This window comes from Patagioenas fasciata, chromosome 1, assembly GCF_037038585.1.
Source record: "Patagioenas fasciata isolate bPatFas1 chromosome 1, bPatFas1.hap1, whole genome shotgun sequence".
NCBI lineage: Eukaryota > Metazoa > Chordata > Aves > Columbiformes > Columbidae > Patagioenas > Patagioenas fasciata.
This window is the reverse complement of record NC_092520.1, coordinates 89,359,838-89,380,823: the sequence shown is the minus strand read 5'-3', so window position 1 is coordinate 89,380,823 and position 20,986 is coordinate 89,359,838. Positions and strand designations below refer to the sequence as shown.

The following is a 20,986-nucleotide window of genomic DNA, read 5'->3' as shown; positions in this document are numbered from 1 at the left end:
CGGCCCCCCCCGCTGGGTGAGGCGCGGGGTGGGACGGGTCTCTCGTATCCCGCCTCTGGTTGGGGGTGTGAGCACACCGCGGCTCCTGCCGGGGTCGGGGAGAGCCGGGGGGACCCTGGCGGGGCAGCGCAACGCAAGCCCGGGCCTCGAAGGAGGAGCCGGCAAGGGTGGGTGTCGTTCCGCCCGCCCACCCGCTTTCTCCGAAAAGAAAAAAAATGTGTGGGAGGGGGGAGTTACCTCCCGGTCTCCCTTGGTCCCTGGTTGTCAAACCTCGGCCTTCAGAGCTTTTGTCCTCTCGTAATAACCATAACCTTCTGCCAAGGGGGCTCAGGAGGTGGGTGGGGGTGAGGTGTGTGACAGTGTTTGGTCTAAGGAGAGTGTGGAGCTTGTCACTCACTCTTGGGCATGGGGCTGCGGCTCAGGTGCTCTTCACAGGAGAGACCCTGGTACACGATAGTTGAGAGCAGACAACTCTGCATCCTGGCTCTCCATCCCCACCACCCAGGCAGCCGACCACCGGTTTGCACTGCCAGCAGCAGTCTTGCCAATGCTCAGTGGGGTATATCAAGCTGAGCAGTTGTAAAGGTGCTCAGAGGTTTAAAGCTTCCAGTTACAAAGCTCGTTTGGGTTTTAGCAGCTTAATGCGATGTTTTGTCTTCTAAATGCAATGTAAGGAAATCTCTGCCTTGGGTGCGTAGCTGAAGTAAAAAAATGAGGTTTTATGATTGAGACCATGTTTCAGGATGGACATTGCTGTTGGATCCCTGTAGCCCGGCCTTACCTATAGGTGCGTAGGTATTGCTGCTGTCCAGATGCTTCCAAGAAAGGGGGCTTGGATTTTGCACCAAAACTGTTTGAGGGAGTGTCTGTATTCAGAGACCTCTGCAATGGTGTCTGCCTTAGCGATATCCAGAATTTTCAGAGACGTTCTTTGCCTCAAAACGCTTGCTTAAATGGGCACTGTTGTTTCTGCAGAAGCCTTCAATCTTGTTCTGTCATTCCATATGAACATTTGAGGTTTTGAATTTATCATTTCTTTTGATGTTTGATAGCAAGGTAGGTTTTAACATCTGGTCTTCTTGTGATCAGACATTTATCAGTCTTGATACTCTAAGGTTGATGTTTTGAAGAAGTAACTACTTTTATAATACTAAAGTATTTCATAATAGGATTTGCATGCATGCATTTACTGCACTTGAACTGTCTTCATATGCTCAAGTGTGAAATTTTGATGTTTGAATTAGGCTCTCTTTAGATGTCTTATGAAATGAAACATTTTTCCTGCCATTTTAACAAATGGTTTCTGGAATGCAGCAAAGAACCTGTAGTTGCTTTCAGAGCAAACACTTTAAGGAAGAGGAAAAGCAGGAACAAAACAAATTCTTTCCGTATTACACATGGAGAATTCCTTTTTGAAATTACAGGTAGATGAATATTTATTTGTGGAGCTTTAAAGGAAATGTTCCATAGCAATGCTGTGGTGATGCCATAATTGCTTAGCATGTTGCTTCTGCTACTCAGGTGAATCATAGTTACTGGGGTTAGGAAATCCATTGGCCAAGAGCTCTCATAATCTGCAAAATCATTATATTCTTCAGTAGCTTATTTTCCTTTTAGTCTCTTTCCATTCATTTACTGATTTCAGAAGATAAATGCAACAGAGAGTAGCAGTCCTTGTGAATTTGTGTGAACAATCTTGGTTTATAAATTAAGATTTCTTCTAATTAGCACACTGAGGTTATCAGGACTTCAGCCGTGCTTGTTCTGCTTGCTGCTCTACTTCCATAAGAGACTCTTCACGCCACCTTACTGAAATTAAGTTGTTAAGACATTGACATCATATGCTGACCCTCAGAAGGTTAGTTGACAAAAAGTATGTTGCCTGACAACTTTTTTTTTTTAACTTGGTAATGTAGTGCTTTATAGGTGTTTTGTTTGTTTTTATTTTTTTTTAATGGAAGACCCCAAATACTTGTTTCTTTGCAATGTGAGATGGGGAAGGAAGCCTCTCCTTCACTTCCATTAGGGACTTTCATTTCCTTTTCCCATTAGTTCTGTTCCCAAATTTCTTTGGCAAAGGTTCAACATTTTTTCAGGGGTCTCTTTTGCATTTCCTATTTAAAATGCTGCTGTGTAGGGGTGGATAAGTGGGACAGGGCAGGTGCTGTGGGTACTGTTCCCTTGCCAGGATCCTTGGCAGTCAGGTGAACAAATTAGGGGAGTGAAAAAAGAACATCTTTCCAATTTTTCTTTTGTTTGATTAACAAAAAACATACAATTTTGAGACTCACGTTCTCTTCAGAAGCATTTTCTGGAGGGGAAAAAACTGATTAGCTGTTGTGCTTCTTCACAAAGTGAGTATGAAAACGTGAGGGTGATGACAAAATTTAGAGATCTTTTTCCGTGAGCTGTTCATGTGACAGACATAAGTGATTTTTCTTAATAATTTCTAATTGAGCAATATTGAGTTGCATGCAAACCTGCAAGAAGTATAGATCATCTTTGATGGCTTTTTATGGCTTTCTCTTTGCATGTGTTTAAACTGTGGAGGGTAAAACTTAAAACCAAATTGTTTTCTGTGAAGAACAGGTATGTTGATTTATTTTGATTGGCAGTTCTTTTCCAATACAAAGCTCAGCAAATACCTTCAAGCATAGTAACTTCATGTAACTGCCTGATGAATTTGCAGGTGGCTCTCTGGGCAAGAATCTTCCTTTTTTTTTAATGACTCAGTAAAATAATTAACACAAGTTGCTGGGTGTGGAGATGAGGTCAAGAAATTAGTAGATAGGATCACAGGATCCCTCATGAGGTCTGTGGTCTGCCCCCCCTGCCCAAAGCAGGGCCAGCTCTGGATTTTCTGCGGTTGAGTCTTGAAAATGCAGCTCCGAGGACAGAGCCTGCACAACCTTGCTTCACAGTCTGCTCCATCCACAGTTTGGTTGGTTCACCCTCTGACTTGAAGCAGGTCTCCAAGCTGTTATTTGCTTAAGGTGGTGTCTCTAGGCTTAACTTACATCCTCAATCCTGAATACTCTGAATGTCATTTTGACATGTCGCATCTTCAAAAAATGTGTGTAATAATGGGGAGTTGAAAAAAATGTATTTGGATTTAATTAAACAAGTATTTCCTGTCAAATGTCCATGCATATGTTTTAACGTGTGCATACACGTAAGGCATTAAAATCACCTAATGTGTCAATATAATGTATGCAAAATATTGAAATCTCCAATTTTATATGTGGCATTAAAATAATCACGTGTACATATGTGTATATACACTATATTCATGTATAGGCTATATTAAACACATAGTCACTTACCTCCTTATATCCAGGTAACAAAGAGGTGGAGTTTTTGACTGCTACTGATAAAAATATAATTGGGTTTACATATGGTAATAGATTCATTGAAGTTGTTAGGTGAGCTGTCTGGTGTGGTTTTAACACAAGTCTAGAGCTGTGTGTTATTGGATTTAAATTCTGAGGATTTTGAGAAAAAGAATCCTGTGGTGTAAGAAGATTAAAAGTAAAGCAAATTGAAAAAATACCGAATGACTTTCCATAAGCTTGGTTAACTGTTCAAGCGTGCTTTTGTGATGAGAGTTTACAACAGCTACTGCCAGGCTGAGGATTGCCAGGAGCAATGTTGATACCAAGCTTGAGCATGGAATAATTTGGAGACAAAGGACTTGTCTTCAGAGAAGTCAAAACTTTTGCTCTGACCTGTTTTTAGTTTTTGTTTAAAACTGAATGAAGTTGGTCTCGTGAGCCCTTGTTCTCACAGCTTGGTCTGGAATCTGCCCTCCTTCCCTGACTCGCCTTCAGAAATACCTACAGTTGAGGTTTTGAAAATGTGTTTTCTTCTCTTTTTGATGATACCAAACCACCTGGGAATATCAGCCACTAATGGCTGGTGTGAGGTTTTGAGTCTTCGGCCCTAGATAAGTCACTTGTCTGCCCTTGATTGTAACGTGACATTGGTTTTGAAACCTGGTTATTTGTCATCTTCTTTTATTAATTTTGATTAAAAACCTTTAGAGAGCTACCTGACTATTAAATCCTGCTGTGCTCTACTGTAGATTACAAAAGCTCTGGAGTTACCTCGTTACCAAAAATAGCTACGTTTCCTTGTGACAATTTAGCCGTATAACAAATGAGAAACAAAATAAATGGGGATAATGGCCTCTGTTCTAGGGGATCAGTTTGAATGACAGCCAGTTAGTACATGTGTATATACATGAGTGTTTATTTAAAAAATAAACATGATGCCTCAAGCACCTTGCTGTATAGAGGATATAGGATTGTTTTGATACTGCACTTTGTATTAGAACAAATACTTGAAAATTATTCAAGTTAATTACAAAACAAAATTTCACATGATGGAAATAATGGGTAAGGGGCAATACACTTTGCAGTGTGTAATTAATGCCAGTGTCTTGCAGTGGCCCATAAAATGGACCTTCTAGATGACAAGCACATGTTGATGTGTGAATGTAAAGATATTAAAATAAGTGATGCTTTTTAGAAGGGTGGAAAAGCTTAAACCAGCTACTGATGGTAGGGACACTGCTCTCCTACAATTGTGTGTTGCAGGTTTCTTGCCATGCAGTGACTAATAGAAACAGAAGTCTCATAGATTACGGGTATTGCTAGTTTCTTTACTTTAGCTTCCAATGTAACAGCATTGTAAGCACTGTGACTTCTTCAGCTGAGAAGCAGGACCTTTGACTTGCTGGGCTTCCAGCAAGTTCAGGAAAACTTGATCTTCTCTTGAGGACTTAATATTAAAGGATAAGTGAAGATTGCAGTGATTTACAAGGCTTTCCAAAAGGAGCAAACCTTCTGGTCAACTGATGGCATTCCATGGACTGGGACAGCCAAGCTTTCAACAGAGGAGCCAGCGTGCATTGTGGTTTTGTAATCTGGCTGCTTTTCTCAGGCGGTAGCTGAACGCTGCTGTTTGGCTGCAACCCGCCTAGCTTAGGAGCTGGCTGCCCAAAGCTGCTCTTGCTGCTTCTGCCAGTGGCCACACTCTGTAAAGTGAGCTTTTCAGCTCTCTTTGACACTTCTCTAGGTTGGTTTTGTGATCCTGTGCCTTATGAAAGGAAGGAGCTGTGCCATTTTTTCTAAGTGTCATCTCCTGGCAGATTCTTCAGAGACGTGAGTCAGAAAATGGCCACAAGCAGTCGAACTGGCCCAGCTAAAAGAGCAGGCAGCTGCTTTGAGGAAGAGCACCAACCTCTGAAACCACGTTTGCTGAAGTTTACCTTAATAGTGTTTAATTAAGGTGCTAGTCTCTTTGCCTCACTCTGGTGACCTGCAGCGCAGGGCGTGAACAGTCTTTTCACACCTGACTCCTTGGTTCTGGATTGTAAAAAGTTGGCATCTGGTCACTGCAAAAGGCAAAAATCCCCAAGGAGCTGCATTCAGGGATGGATAACTCCATTCAGTTCCCACTGACCCATTTTGAGCTAATCCAGGTAGGAATTCCTTGATCAGCCTTTACTGGTCTGTCTTCCCCTAGAGCAGAGCTTATCTATTCAACCACAGCAGATAACATATGACAGGAGTGGGGCAGAACTGGCTGCACCTGTTAGTAAAAGCATTTAAAATTACTCCTTTTCACAGCAGACTACTAATGTGATCCAGTATGGCAGTCCGTAAGATTTATGTAATTTCTATTTGGAGTTGCAATCAGTAAAACAGAGTTTAAGGTGAGGGTGAGAAAAAAAAACCATAGTTTGGGAGCTGTATTAGTTCAGGGCTTCAAGGCAGGAGTTTATGCATACACAGCTCAAATTCAGGTAATACAGTTACTTGGTGCTAATAGATTTGAAATACACCATTAATTTCTTTTTTCACAGTGAGGGTGAAAACTGCCTCCTCACTCATCTCCAAAACTTAGGAACAATATTTAATGGACACCCATTGGAAAAATAGCAATGGGGCAGGATTTTGGAGTTATTTCCAATCTGTTTGTCAAGTTATCACACTATATTTGTTCCTGCAGCAAACCACCTCTTACCTTATCAGCACATTTTTGAAGTAGAATTGTTCATTCTGAAGATGTGACCCTGTAAAATTGATTTTTCTCTAGATTATGGGCTCTGCAAAAGGGAGTTTTGCAGTTGGAGTTTTGAAGCTTTTTTGATATTCCACAGCTCTGCTATGTGTGCCTTGTCTCTCCTCTGCCCAGTTCTCTTAACTAAGAAGTGCAATAAAATTGCTTGTAATGACGTCTCTTTCAGCATCCTAATTTCATCGGTTTCCTTTTGCCAGTTCTGTCTTCAGTGCCATTAAATCTTGGAAGGGTAATATTGATCTGAAGTTGCTTAGCAGCAAACTTTTTAAAACAAGAGTTTTAGAATTCCAGCTTCTCCTTCTTTCAGAGTTGCTTTGCTCCTAGAACTTCATTGCAAGCAACTTGGTGGTGGGAGCTTGCCTGTAATCCCGGTGTCCAGAAGAATGTAATTTACCATGAGAAAGTCAGCTTTACATCATTTAAAAAAAATAGCAAGCCAAAACCCTCTCAAACTTAGCGTTTATTATTTAAATTTAATTCAAGAGAGTAAGGGGGATTGGAAAGCCTGAAAAGTCAAAGATCAAATAAGAGACTGACAATACATGTGAGTGGTTGAGAGAGTTTTGAGGACTTCTAAATGTTCCCAAGGGGACCTGGACACTGGCACTTGGTTTTATATTAGTTTTTACTTTGGTGTTGTGTTTTTCTGTTTCTCATAGTGGTAATACAAGCTGTGGGGAATTTTAAAATTTTTCCTGCTAGCTTTAATGCCTGAAAAGCCAGTTTCTTCTTTTCCATGTTCAGGATGTTGTTCTAATCGTGGTGCCGTCTCTGAGTTGTTGAGGTGAAGTGTTTCATCTTTGCTGCCCTGTCTGGCCTGTTTGAGTTCAGGCTGAGGTACGATCTCTGATAAAAATCAGCACTTGTTTGCTTGGGCCACAAACTGTGTTATTTTGGTGGACGGCCAAGATGAGATGGGTAGATGCCCATGATGGGCAGTTTCTGCTGTGCGGTCAGGGAGGGTTCTGGTAATTATCAATGTTGATAGCAAGCACTGGCACTGTGCACTGACCTGCTTCGTTAAGTCTCTGCTCTGATTATGGGGGGTCTTTCCTTTGGGCAGAGGAGCTGACACTTTTCTGAACGTATTTGCAAGACAACCCTGTGAACAGCTGAGCTTGGAGAGAAAATGTAATCTCTGATACAAACAGCACATTAAAATGAAATCAAAGCTTTTTACTTAGAAGTCACAGTCTAAACTATTTCTAAAAATGTATTTGCATGAGGTTTAGGTTTTGTCAAACAGCTTTAGATTTATGTAGAGCTATAATACAAATTAAAAACTACTAAGTTCCTTTTTAAACCAAACAAAAAAGTTTTGTGGGCAATGGGCAAAAAATACAGAAGAGCAAGACCAGGCCCTGAAAACTGAGGCTCATGTATGTTGTCCAGCTCATGTGAACCATCCTCCTTCATTTCAGTGGGGCTGCACATGCTTGAATATAAATGCATACCTAAGTGTTTGTAGTTTTAAGGAAATTGTGTCTCTTAACTGATAAGAGAAAGAAAGCTTTAATTAAGCTGTCATTTCAAAGAGAACTTCTGAGTTACAGTGCTGTTTTGTACTATTTAATAAGCAGAAGGACGAAATGTGATTTAAACAGTGCTGTTGACTTGTAAGACTCAACAGTAGTGGGCAGGAGGCTCAGTTGCTTTCTGCTGCTGTGAAATCAGGTGTTTAGGCTGGTCATTAAGTGCCCTCCTCACTTCAAAGAGGGATGTTGAGTCCTGGAGCCCATATGGAAAATGGGCCATGGGAAGGATTAGTCTTGGGTGAAGCCAGGGGCGCTGACCTTGTGCTCTGCGGGTCTTCCCCCCCGCCCTGGTCTGTTCCTCTGCCTGCACCTCCTGCCCCCTCCCCACTGAACAACTGGACTTTGTTGCACTGTGAGCTTTGGTAAACTCAGTGTGGGTTTGACGTTATCTTCTTGTGTTCTAGATGTGGCTTTGGGAAGCTGAGCCCATCCTTGAGAAGGGCTCAGGGAAGAAAGGGCCAGGACAGGAATTAGTACCTCTGATGGACAGAATCACAGATTCACACAGAATCACTGAATGTTAGAGATTGGAAGGGACCTCAAAAGATCACCTAATTCAATCTCCCTGCCGAAGCAGGAACACTTAGATGAGGCTACACAGGAAGGTGTCCAGGCGGGATTTGAATGTGTTCTGTTGCCCTTACTGAGAAGAAGTTTCTTCTCAAATTTAAGTAGAACCTCTTGTGTTCCATTTTATACCCATCACCCCTTGTCCTACCATTGGTTGTCACCAAGAAGAGCCTGGCTCCATCCTCGTGACACTCACCCTTTATATATTTGTAAACATTAATGAGGTCACCACTCAGTCTCCTCTTCTCCAAGCTAAAGAGCCCCCGCTCCCTCAGCCTTTCCTCATAAGGGGGATGCTCCGCTCCCTTCGTGATCTTTGTTGCCCTGTGCTGGACTCTCTCCAGCAGTTCCCTGTCCTTCTTGAACTGAGGGGCCCAGAACTGCACACAGTATTCCAGATGCGATCTCACCAGGGCAGAGGCAATTTGAAAAAAAAAAAAAAAGTTTTTTAATTCCAGCTCTGGAGGTAAAACCAGATGAGAAAACAACCTGTAATTTATCACAAGGAAGACTGAACACTGCCTTAGTTGCCTCCACAAAAAGAAAATACTGGCCATGGAAAAGCATGCCAAGTACTACTGTCTGGAAGGCATTCAGGTAGGAAACTAGGGATGTGTTTGTGACAGTGCAGGCTTGGGGCAAGCTGAGAAAGGAAGTAATTCTTTTTTCCCTCCAGATGTGAAGACTGTGCAACTATTTTTCCAAAGAGGTAAATATGAGATGTTGGGCTCTGGCATGGTAAACAGGAGAAATGTAATAGCCTGTGGTGTGCAGGAGGAGGTCAGATCAGATGTTCTCTGTTCAAATAATTGGATTTAAATTCTGTACCCACGGGGAACTTCAGGGCCTTTAAACACAAACCCCGAGGGGAATACAGCGGTGTCTGGTCATACAGTGTTTTGTAGACCATAGCAGTCTTTGCAAATGCAGCATAAGCTATTTGCTTGCTGATTTTAGGATATGAGTTTTGATATTATCAAAACATAATTAAGCCTTAAATTTTGTTTGTTTGTTTGTTTTGTTTGTGTTTTTTTTTGTTTTTTAATCTGTTGTGAGTTAGCATTTTCTGTCACAAGCTGCTTAGTATGGTTTGGGATTTCACAGATAAAAGTGCTTTAATATTTGCAGAACTATTCAAGGAAACAGTTGGAAAGTGTCTGTTCTTAGTGTTAAATTGTGATTAAAAAAAAAAAAAGAGAGTGCTAAGTTTTCTGAGCCCTTGAAAAGTCTTGTATTTTTTTTTATCAGTCATGCTGAAACAAAACACGCTGGAGCTGGCAGGCTGAGCTGTTTGGGTGTGTTTCCCATGCTGCTGGGTAGTGCCGAACATGTTTGGGTTGTATCTGCTTACAGTTGTCTTTGCTCCACGCATTCAATCCAGCTCCCTGGCTCTCTGAGACAGAAATTTTAAAGAAAGAAAGAAACAGTTTATGAGGAGTTGGCTCAAGTTGTAAATGACCTTAACAGATAAGGAGTCCTTATACATTTTTAAGTGTTCTCATTTTTTAAATGTTTGAGCCTGCAAAAGAAAAATCCTTGGGAGGATGATAACTAAATAATGTATCTTAGGAGCAAAGCGATAGCTCCCTGGTGTATCTGTAGCAGCTGAGGCTGGTGTAAAAGGCCACGTGAGCCTTCAGGGAATGCTGCATTTAAGCTGGAGCACAGGCTTGGTTTATGTTTCTTACTTACTGATTTTTTAATTACAGGGAATAATTTGGGCAAGGAAAATATTTTAGATTTGAGGAACTGGCCACATCAGAATTCTCCAAGTTAAATTTCAGTATGGTACTGTTGCCCTTGCTGCCAGCAGCTCTCCTTGGAATTAGGCTTCTTGCAAGGACTGAGCTCATCCTGGGAGGTGTAAGAAATCTTGAGAAATTGTGGGTCTCTTTGCTTGTCTCACCTCTCTAGCAGAGTATAATTTTTTGTTGTTGTTGTAATATGCTTGTCGGAAGTCTTAAGACTTGCTTTGACTTCTTGACTTTACGTTGCTATTTACAAAAGGTTGGGTGGGGAGACCTCTTGTGTGCTCCCTGCCCTTGCTAAACACAGTGATTCTGGTGCTGCTCCTCCGCAGCTCTCCAGCCACCCGGCTGATGGATGTTGTCAGGAGCCATCCCTCCGGGGCTTGAGGAGCTTTTGGGTGTTTTCCACACAAATGAAAATTCCTGTTCTTATTTACTGTGCAGTCAATAAACTCTTTTGTAATTCTAGGTTTGTCTTTGGGTCAGGGCTGCCTCTGCCAGAGCTTTTTTGATACTCAGCTGTTTTTGTCTTGCTCTAACAGTTTCAATTCTTGTTTCAGGGGAAACGGTGCAGTGTAAGGTTAACCTCAAAAAGGAAAAAAAAAATCAACAAAAGAAAACGAAAAAACACCCCAAAGAAACAGCTGCCCCCATCCCCCAGTTCTCACTCTAGCTGTCTGTCTTTGGGAAGCATATGGTGTCTCTGGCTTCCTAATTCAAAGACTGATTTTAATCATGTCAGCAGCCAAATTGCTGGTCTGCCTGCAGGTGATCTGCAAGGGAAGAAAAAAAAGATTACCTTTTATGCTTCTCTGTGGTTTATGTTGTGAAAAACAGACTAAATGGTTTTCCTGAGTTGCTGGAAAGAGGCAATAAACAACTTATTGAGTGTTTTTTGGAAAATTAATGAATCTCTCCCAAGAATCAAGTGGAAGACTAGGGAGAAAGCCTTAGAATTACTAATTAATCTTTGGTGGTTTAGTACTTCCTAATTAAAATGCCTATAAATTTTAGGTAACATGTACGTTGAAGATTCAACCTTCCACTGCTTTGTTTGAATGAACAGTATATGTTGTAGGGATACTAAGTCTTCTGTTTGAACCAGGTGATACAGAAATCCAGGACTGATGTTTTTGTTTATTTGTTTCTTTGTTTGTTTTACTCAGAATGTTCAGAAAAGAAAGGAGGAGTGTTTTCAGCCAACCATTCCCATGACTTCAATTGCATGTCATAAAAAAGCACATAAAAATTCCTTTGGGAAGTGTCTCTGGGTTTTTAGTCCTATGCAGTCAAATCATTGGGGGCATGTAAATTGGTACAATGTTGGGAACATCAAAGGCATTGAATCGTGTGTGCTATGTCCCCCTTGTCATTCTGCTTGTGCTTTGAAAGAAAAAAAACATATCTGGGACACAAACAGCAGGCAGGTTGTGCATAGCATGCCCAGCCTGTTGGGATGTGGCTCATTAAGTCAGGGAGAGATGCTTTGCTATGTATGATTTTTACTTTTCCTTTTAGGAAACCGGGGGAGGCACAGCTTTCTGAAGAACTTCCTTTAAAATAATGTTTGTTTCTAGAAATGTTATTTTGGAGAAGTTGTTTAAATTGGAGGTCGGGAAGGGGTGGATGTCACTAATTGCAAGTTAGGTATTCTGGATACACCTTTCTGTCTTTCAGAGAGAGTTTAAAGGGCAGAAGATGCAAAGAGAGTAGAAGTGAAATAGAGACTTAGCACCTACAGTTAAACTGAAATGTTTTATGTCTTTTAAAATGTATTTGTACAAATTTGTGCTAGTGTTTTGTTTCAGTCTGCTTAGAAACTTGCCTTTCCTCTCTATCTTTTCCTCTCAGACTTGAAACGATACCTTAAAAGTTTCTTAATTAAAAACAAACCCCAAACCAAAACAATGGCAAAAACCCCACAAACCCCAAACCAACCAGCCAAACCATGATTTTTTTATTTCCTGGGGTTCTTTTTGGATGTGGTGGTTTTTGTTTTGCTTTACTCAGCACTTGGTAGCTCCCTCTCTGACATACCTCAGAAATACTCTTGACAGTTCTCAGACTGATTCTCCCATCTTTGTTGAATCATGTGTATTGTACTAAAAAGTGTTTCTGATGCCCAGAATAGTAAATGTTGTTGGTCTTTTTGTTTTCAGTCTTAGGCAGATTTCCCTGTAACAAAAACGGGCAAGTGGCTTGTAAACCAACAGTTGACAAGTAAATTGCATGAGTTTCAATATACGTTTAAAAAAAATTTGAAAGGATATAATGGTGTTGTTTTCAAAAGCAGCACTCTGGTTATGAATTTCTGTTTGCAGAACAGAGTAAATAATGCAGTTCTACAGCTTGCATTGTTTTGATTAGGTGTTCAGAAATGCGTATCGTAATTGCTGGATCATTGGCACTTGCAACAGGCAGCTGGTAGTTTTTGAGAAATTGCTGCCTTACAGCATACCACAGGAGTTTTGGAAAAATGAAATTTCATTTTTTCATAGTTAAGAATGCAGTATTAATCAAGGAGAGCCTGTCATTTGCAATAAAAGGGCTTCATCTCAGTGAGGCTCTACTGTCCCCTCAATTTTCAGTACATTTTTAGGTTTTAGTTGGTGTCCATGTTAATGCAAGGGATGTTATGATTTATGTGAGGAAATAGGCTGCTTTAATTTTGTGGACGTGGGTATAGATACTGCAGTTGTCATACACATACGTTTATTTCTTTTTAATAAAATGGTATGTTTTTACGTAATGGTGGTGGGGTGTGGTTGTTTTGATTGTTTGGTTTTCTTCCCCTACATGAGTTGTTAGATCCATGTACATAAATCCTTAACACCTTCCCCCCACTGAGACACTTAGTAACTTGAGTTAACTGCAGAACTAATTCCGAGTTAGAGAATGGGTTTGGTTGCCTGAAACTGGTTGAAATATGCAGCCCAGTTGTACCTGAAGGTGCACATAGAACAAATATTTTATTAATGCTGGGTTAGTGGACACACCCATGTCTATGGGTGGATTTCTTTCTGTTCCTAGTTCTTAATCATGGGAGGAGATGGGAAAGATGCGTAAAAATTACATGCTTTGCTTGTAATAGTCGTGGTTATAAAAGGTGATGCTCAGTACATGCCTGCATTAGCTTTGGTGCTGGAAAGTCTTACTAACTTGTGTTGGTTCTGCTAGGCATGTCCCTTGCTCCGTCATTGCTACACCTGCCACTTCTGCTGCTTGGCTTCTGCCTCCCTTTGTTCCTCACCCTCAAAGGTGGGCTGTGGGCCATGGAATAGAATCATAGAATCATGTGGGTTGGAACAGACCCTCAGGATCATTGAGTCCAACCATAACCTCACTCTAGCACTAAACCGTGTCCCTAAGAACCTCATCTAAATGCCTTTTAAACACTTCCGGGGATGATGACTCCACCACTTCCCTGGGCAGCCTGCTCCAGTGCTTCACAGCCCTTTCTGTGAAGAATTTTTTCCTAATATCCAATCTAAACCTTCCCTGGTGTGACTTGAGGCCACTTCCTCTTGTCCTGTCACTTGCCACTTGGGAGAAGAGACCAACCCCCTCGATGCTACAACCTCCTTTCAGGCAGTTGTAGACAGCAATGAGGTCTCCCCTCAGCCGCCGTTTCTCCAGGCTGAACAGTCCCAGTTCCCTCCGCTGCTCCTCATCAGACTTGTGCTCCAGGCCCCCACCAGCTTTGTTGCCTCCCTCTGCACCCTGTCTGGGTTTCTGCTATGTGCTGTGACAGTCTCCAGGAGCGGCTCTCTTGAGCCCTCTGCAGGGCCAGTGTTCCTGCCATCTTGCTTTAATTTTTGGTTTGCGGTAGCATGTGGGTGTACTTGACTCGGATTGTTGTTTTCCTTTCTCCACGTGTGAGCACATACAGTTCCCACACAGATAATTTTTCTGAGATGTCAGAAGGAAACAATTTTCTCTGGATTAAACTTATTTCTTAGTATGATGTTCTTCTGAATTGGGGGTGAGCGAGTGTCTACCAATTCCGTTCTTCTGGGAAAGTGATGCCAGACCAAAGAGTAGGCTCTGGCAAATCACTGTTGTTCCCCTACTAGCTGCATCTTTTTGTCAGATTTCCCCATTCTTTTAGGAGGGAAGGCACTCCTGATAGTTGTGAACAGTTGTTATGGCTTTGAGGGCTTTTTTTCCCAATAGCGACCAGTTCTGAATGAATGGCAGTGGTTATCAGTTTGTCAGCAGGTCTCATAGGTCTGTGGACTGTTCCTGATAACTTTGCAAAAGTAAGCTAAGAGACCAGCTGCCATAAGCCTAACTGTTTTGGACTGGGATGGACATTTCCTCAACCTATTTTTAGAGCCTTTTAGGAGGCAGAAGCAATTGTGCTGAGCCTCGTCTGGCAATGTGGCACCTGCTGCTATCAGCTGATAAACCCCATTGAACAGGCATGTTAAGCCTCGAAGAGGAAAATGTTGTTACACTGAGCACAGAGGATGGAATAGGTTTGTGTTGAGGTACGGAGTGGTTTGGTGCAGTGCTTTGGTTTCAAGAAACCCAGTGAGTCAGATGTTGGTCTTCCCTTTTGATTAAAGCTGGTGACTTTGTGCTGTGCCTATATTAGCATTTATGTTCAAATCACAAGCACGTGCCAGGAGAAGGTGCAGATGGGCTGACTCACTGAGCTCAACGCTGCTGTGGGGTGGCCTTGGGGCAGAGGGGCTGGCTTCTTCCATGGTGGAACCCAACTGGAAGATGTTCTTCAGGGGCAATATGCCTGAAATGTGCAGGCACCCATGCCACGTAACTGATCGAGGTATGGTTGGAAGTGAAACGTGCCAAGGACTGGTGGAAACGCAGCTGTTCTGCTCTGCAGGTCCTCTCCATGTCTAACATAGTTGTAGCTGCAGAGGTGACAGGAAGGACAACATCTTCCAGCTGTGACAGCTTGTAGGGACACTCAATTTGTTTAAGGTAGCGTAGTCACTGAACCATAGTCAGAAATGTAACAGTGCATGCTGAAAAGAAAAATGTGAGTATCTAGCTGCTTTGGAAAGGTCCTTGTGACTGGCTGGTGCAATGCAAGGAGTTGCTGCTTCTCCTGTCTCCCAGTGTCACCTGTTTAATAAAGGCACTGGGGCCACTGTGTCCATGGCCAGAAGCTGAGGTTACACACCACTGTCCTTCTGTTTAAGGCTCCAAACAAAGGGGATGTGGGATATGATCTTAAATAGTGTTTGCAAAGAGAAAAGTTCAGCTTGAAGTTGATAGGTTTTTTTTACACCTCTCCTCCTTTTATAGGGGCAAAAAATGGTATGCAGCCATTTGGGAAAGACTGATGAAAGCAATCCATATCTCTTACAAAGCGCTTAGTGACTCCTTGGTGTAATCTACAAGCACATTCCTCTGAGAGCACAGTCACATCCGCTGTCATCAGCACTGCGGAAATGTGCTGAGCAGGCATGTGGCTGGGACCCAGGCTCCCCAGGCATCTCTTCCCAACCTCAAGGGGTTTGTTGTTGTGTTTGTCATTTAAATGAACAGTGCAAGGGCAAGAAATAGTTTCCTGCCTCCTTTTGGGGTAGCTGCTGCTGGTGTTTGGTTTTTTTTCTGAGTCATCTCCTGTGTTGCCTGTATTTGGTGAAGACATTAATAGTTTCATAGATAGGAAAATAAGACCCTTGTTTTAGGTAATGACCATAGGGTAGAAGTATAAAGCTTATTGTAGGTGAAATCCAGACAGTCTGAAATGACACTGCAGGCTGTAGGGGTTGCATATTTGTGCTTGTGTGTTGACGTGTGTATATACTAAAGATAACTAATGCTAATTATGGCTAGCTGTAGAGTGCCTATCTGAGGAAGGAGTCAGATGGACAGGGCTTATTAGTGTCTCAGAATTTATATTTGCTTGCTCAAGTAGAAAATATAAGCCTGGGGTTACCTTACCTGCCCCCTCCCATTCCTCCCAAATAAATAGTACGTTGCCTCTTATCCTATGAAGACGTTCCTTAAATTAATCCTGCTAGTAGTATCTTAAAATTTACCTCTAGAGTAATCAAATGTGGAGTGTAGCAGCTCAGATAATAGTGAGATGTGACTCTTGCTCTGATTGTGTTTACACATGTAAATGTAATATCAGCTCCATGGCATCAAGCAAAAGCATAAGGAGTGTGGCTGCACATGTGTAGGGTTAAATGCTCTGACTCTCAGTGGGAAACCGAACAAACAAAATGTTACCCAACTGGAAAAATAAATAAAACCTACCATGACTTTTTCTTTTATAGGTCTGTAAAGGTTTTCAAGAGTGTATCTGTATTTTCATACTCTTTTGCTGAAAGTTGTGATGCTGTTAAATTACTTTACTATCCAGTACTATGCTCTTATGCCTCCTTCACTGAGCACATGAATTATATTTCTGTTTTCATGTTTCAGTTCTTAAGAATAACATGGTTAGGTTTAGCAACACAGCTCAGATATTATGTTTAAGTTGAGGTAGTTCTTAATCATCTTTTATTAAAATTGCTCATGTATAATTAAATTAATTTATGGTTAGATCTCAGGTGGCTTGCAGAAAAATTGATGATAATGCTCTACCATCATATTTTTCAGAACTTTCAGCAAACTAATTAAAGTGCTACTTATCTGTTCTTGTGTTTTTCTTAAACTAACTGTTAATGGTTTCTAGCTGTCATTTAGTATTTTTTTAGATTTGCTTAATACCTAAAACTAAGAGGGAACATAGCTGTCATAGTTCTTGTAATTTCAAAAACTTTTAGTAAGCAGCTTCCTTGTGCCCCTTTACGAAAGTGTTTAGTAGCGTTACATAATTTGACAGTCAAAGGTCTTGAAAGGACGGATTTGGACAGAATTGCAGCATCAGTTGCTTCAGTGACTGCTGTAGGTATTTCCCAACATGATGCTTGGGAGTGCAAAAGTAATCAAGCTACACAATGTAAGATGAGTAAACGATGGTCAGTTTTTGTCACCTAGGTGATAGTCCCAGTTTGATGTTTCACTGGTGAGTATGAATTTTTTCTTAATCACCTAGAGACCTTCACTTTTTAGTCTGTTGTGAATAAGGTATAGATGTGCATTATGTACAATCTGTTCTCTCGATGCAGAATATTTCTCTGCTAATTATATATCAGGTGTAGCAATGGTAGACACTTAAAACAGTGAAGTTAAACAAGTGTCAGTTGTAAATCTGGTCTTGCAGATAGTATATTCTTCAGTTATACTTGGTCATTTATTCTGTGTTGACTATGTATGCATTGCATATCTTGACTCTGAACGCAGTTACAGAGACTGGGAATGTGTACAGCATGCACTTGTCTCTTATGCACTGTAGCACCGGTATCCAGCGTGTCTTCCTTGATCATTGTTATTGCTGGAAGAGATGTTCTGTCTTACCTGTAATTGCAAATAAATTGGTCTGACAGAGATGCTGCTAGGCTGGGCTCTGCTGTGTGTCAGGACCTTGGAAATGAGAAAAGACTGGAGCTGGAAGAATATGAAGAGGAACAGCTGGATGTGGCAGCTCGCATCTGAGTGGAAGGGTTTTCTTTTGCAGAAAGAAAGCAATGTTTTCAGAAGTATAATAAACCTTAATGAATGCAGTAATATTCTCATCTAAGCATTACTTTTGCTCACGGTTTTCAGACATTACGAGTTGCGGTTGTGGTGTGCTAGGTTGGCAGTGGAGGGGAAACTTGTGGAGGTGACTGACAAAAAGCAAATGTTGAGTTGCTGCTCTTGAATGAAGATGAAAAGTCAAATGTTCTGTCTGTCTTGGAGGGAAATGTCTTAACTCTTCAATTCTAAAAGCTGGGCTGCTGGCTTTGGTCTGGAGTTGGTTCTCTAGACGTGATCTTTTGTCTCTGTAAATTCATGGGAGCAGAAATTTTGCAAACCCAAGTTCATGTAGTTGCTGTTATGAGTAGTATGAAGTTACTAAGGTTCGATATTGATAGGCACTGATGTATTATTGCAGGGATTAAGAGGCTGAGGCAAGGGCTTCATGCAGTAGTCATGATCGGTTTATATGTAAGTTTGTGCCACTGTCCGTCTGCCCAAATTAGATTTTGTGTAGTCTAGTGAAACTTAGACTGAGGTTGTTTGTGATCCAGGATACAGAAAAACCAGATGTGAAATTTGATGACCTAGAGGAAATGTTTGACTAGATAGGTGGACTCCTAAATCTAAATACATTGGAATCTCAGCACTCTGAGATGAAAACACTTCCTATTTATATTTGATTTTAGTTTTGGATGCATCACACGAAGCTGTTTGCTCGCAACTTCAACCCTTTTGATTTAATGAGGGTATTGCTCCATATTTTATGATGTCAAGTGAGGCAAATGGCATCAGTCACGTGCTCTGATGGCACAGGCCTGGTGTCGGAGCAGGGTGTGTGGGGCTGAGGCAGCCCCAGCCCCTCTGACCTGCGCACGCTGCTTCAGAGCCTTCTGCTGCTCGAGAAGCATTCATGTCCACGCCATCAGGGATAGCAGTAGTCACAGCCGACTAGTTTTGGGGGTGTGGGATAAATAAGCATGTCAGCTTTGGAGAAAAGGGAGGGTCCTGCCAGCCTGGAAGTCGTCCTTCTTTTTCTGCACTTCTGCTGTGCCAAGTTCATCCTGAAATGGAAGGAAACTGCCCTGAAAATAAACAGCACATTTGCGTGTAAGGTTATATGCGGTGCTTAAGCTTGGGACTTTTGGGGTCCTGTGGGACGCAGTTATTCTGTAAGAAGTAAGAACTGAAGATGGTTTAAGTCTTGAGGTTTTAACTAGCAAAACTGGTACGGTAGGCACAACTAGTAATTTTATTTTTCTGCCATAGCTGAAGTTAAAATGTGTGTAAACAAGAGGTATTAAGAACATTTTGAAGTTTTCTGTCTGCCAGGCACTCAAAATTATCATCTTCCTAGAGGTGGATGGTGTTTTATATGGCTGCCTGGTGTTTATGAATCAGCTTGTTGGAAGAACATCTATTCTTGCTGCTGTGTCCTTATTTTTATCCCAGCTCAACAGAAATCATAATCTTAGAACCATATTTATAGTCAAGAGCAATAAAAAGAGCAGCCAAAATCCAGCTTTTTTCTGTCACTGACTTTGCTTTCAATGCTGTAGGTATAAAAAAAAGCAAAAAGTAGTTGTTTCCAGTTGTCATTTTTAGGGCGGTAGTCAGTGTTGCATCTGGACAAGAAGACAAAGAAGTTTCTTGTTTACTCTACTGTGAATTTCTGTGTATGCCTGCTAAAAGTCCCCGCAGAAATGGCTGACAATGTCACCATTATATGTTTCCCTGTGTTCGAGCAAGAAAGACCAGGAAAACATCCAGGTGAGAAGTGAGCCTTAAGTACATGTGAGAGACTGGGTGGCTTTAGTGCCTGTTTACTTGCTGCATGAGGATCATCTAATATAAGCGCTTATCATTTATACCAGTGTGTTAAGGGATGATGCCACAACCAGTTAGGTGTATCACTGTCCTGAAGCCTGTCCTTAGATTAATTTAGTGGATTTAATTAATTTCTCACACATTCCCTTTTCCATAGCAATATAAGAGTAGAGTCTGCATACTCGCCACCACTGTGTAAAACATTCCAGGTTTTTGAACACTTTGTTTGCTGAAACATGTTGAAACCTCAGGTGATAACACATGGGACCACTGCCAAAAAAAAATGCCTGGTTCAAGTGGAAATTTCAGCGCTGGAAACTTCATTGCAGCGGCTGCTTGGAGATGGACTCAGGCTCCTCTTGGTTCAGTTGTGGGGTGGCTGGGAAAGCCCCAGTTTGATGCTGGGGTGCTGCCTGTGCAGGCTGCAGTTGGGGGGGGGCGGGGAAGGCAGGATGGGGTGCAGTTACTAGGAGACACAGAGGTTTGCTTGATTCGTTGCCTCAGGTTTGGCTTTGGTTTTCAGATGCCTAATTATGTTTTCTCTGTGTGAGGCATACCTGTTTGTTTGGGTTTTTTCTTCCCTGTATTGTCCTCTCTGCAAGTTGGTGTTAATTAGGCCACTGCTCTATGCCACTTTTGCTGACAGACGGGTTTTGCAGAGGCTCTTGCAGCGTGTTGCTGTGCTGTGGCTGCTCCGTCTTGTGTAGTGCCACCTCAGGTGCTGGAGGATGCCTCTTAATCGATTTGGCCTCGGTGCGACCAGATCAGATATTGCTCTGCGTGATATTGTTACAGTTGCATGCTGTATCTTATGCTGAGCGTTCTGATGCCTGCCTGACCACAGACAAGTTTATTTTCTGCTCTTTCTAATTTGTTTGTGATAAACTGAGTGGAGAATCAGAAAACGGGATAACATTTCTGTAAAAAAAATCTCTGTGATCTGTATGCAAGTGTACGCAGTTAAGTTTGTGTGGTAGCTCAGAATTGGTTGTCTCAGCTCCGGCCCTGCGGGTGAAAGAAGAGCGGGCTTCTTGGTTGGGTTGGTGGCTCACTTCATCACTGGCCTGACCTGAAGAAGCTAGTGGTCCCTGAGAGTGTCTAATAGTCAACATTGTTCTTCAAAACAAGAAGTCAACAGAAAATCTGCTTGGAGTTGGTCTGTCTTGAGATGAGCATTTTGGTTTATAAGTGGTTTTGGTAGCTTCAGTGGCAGCTGGTTTCATGGGGAGCATCGTTCTACTGTGGGGAAGTGAGGGATGCTCCTCACCTGTGTGGTGATCTGGTCAGGCAAGGAACATTTCACGCATCACCTGTGGGTTTGTGTGGGACGCCTCTCCTGAGGTTACTGTTTGGTTTGTTTGTGAGAAAATAATAGCACCTTTTACCCTTTAATTTGCGTCCTTGGCAAAATGGCTAGAGGTCTGTGTGCCCCACTGGACTTAGGCTGGTGTATGAGTTGGAGCTGTCATTTCTGTGCCAGTGTGTACATTATAGCAGTCTTGTTTGTGCAGGAAGAATACAAGGTTGTCTTTTTTTCTTCCTTTTCTTATATGTCCCGTCTCCTCTGATTTTTTTTTTTTTTTTTTAAATGAGTAATATTGCCTTTGATTCTCCAAGTTTATTATTAATAAAAATAACAAACTTTCCTAGATCAGCTAAGATGGCTGTGGAGGGAGA

General features: G+C 41.8%; 1 protein-coding gene across 4 annotated transcripts in view; it reads left to right on the top strand.

Annotated features, from left to right (window-relative positions):
- The window catches only part of APP (amyloid beta precursor protein), a 223,254-nt gene that overhangs the window by 1,209 nt on the left and 201,059 nt on the right, over positions 1-20,986 (top strand). The window lies entirely within an intron of this gene.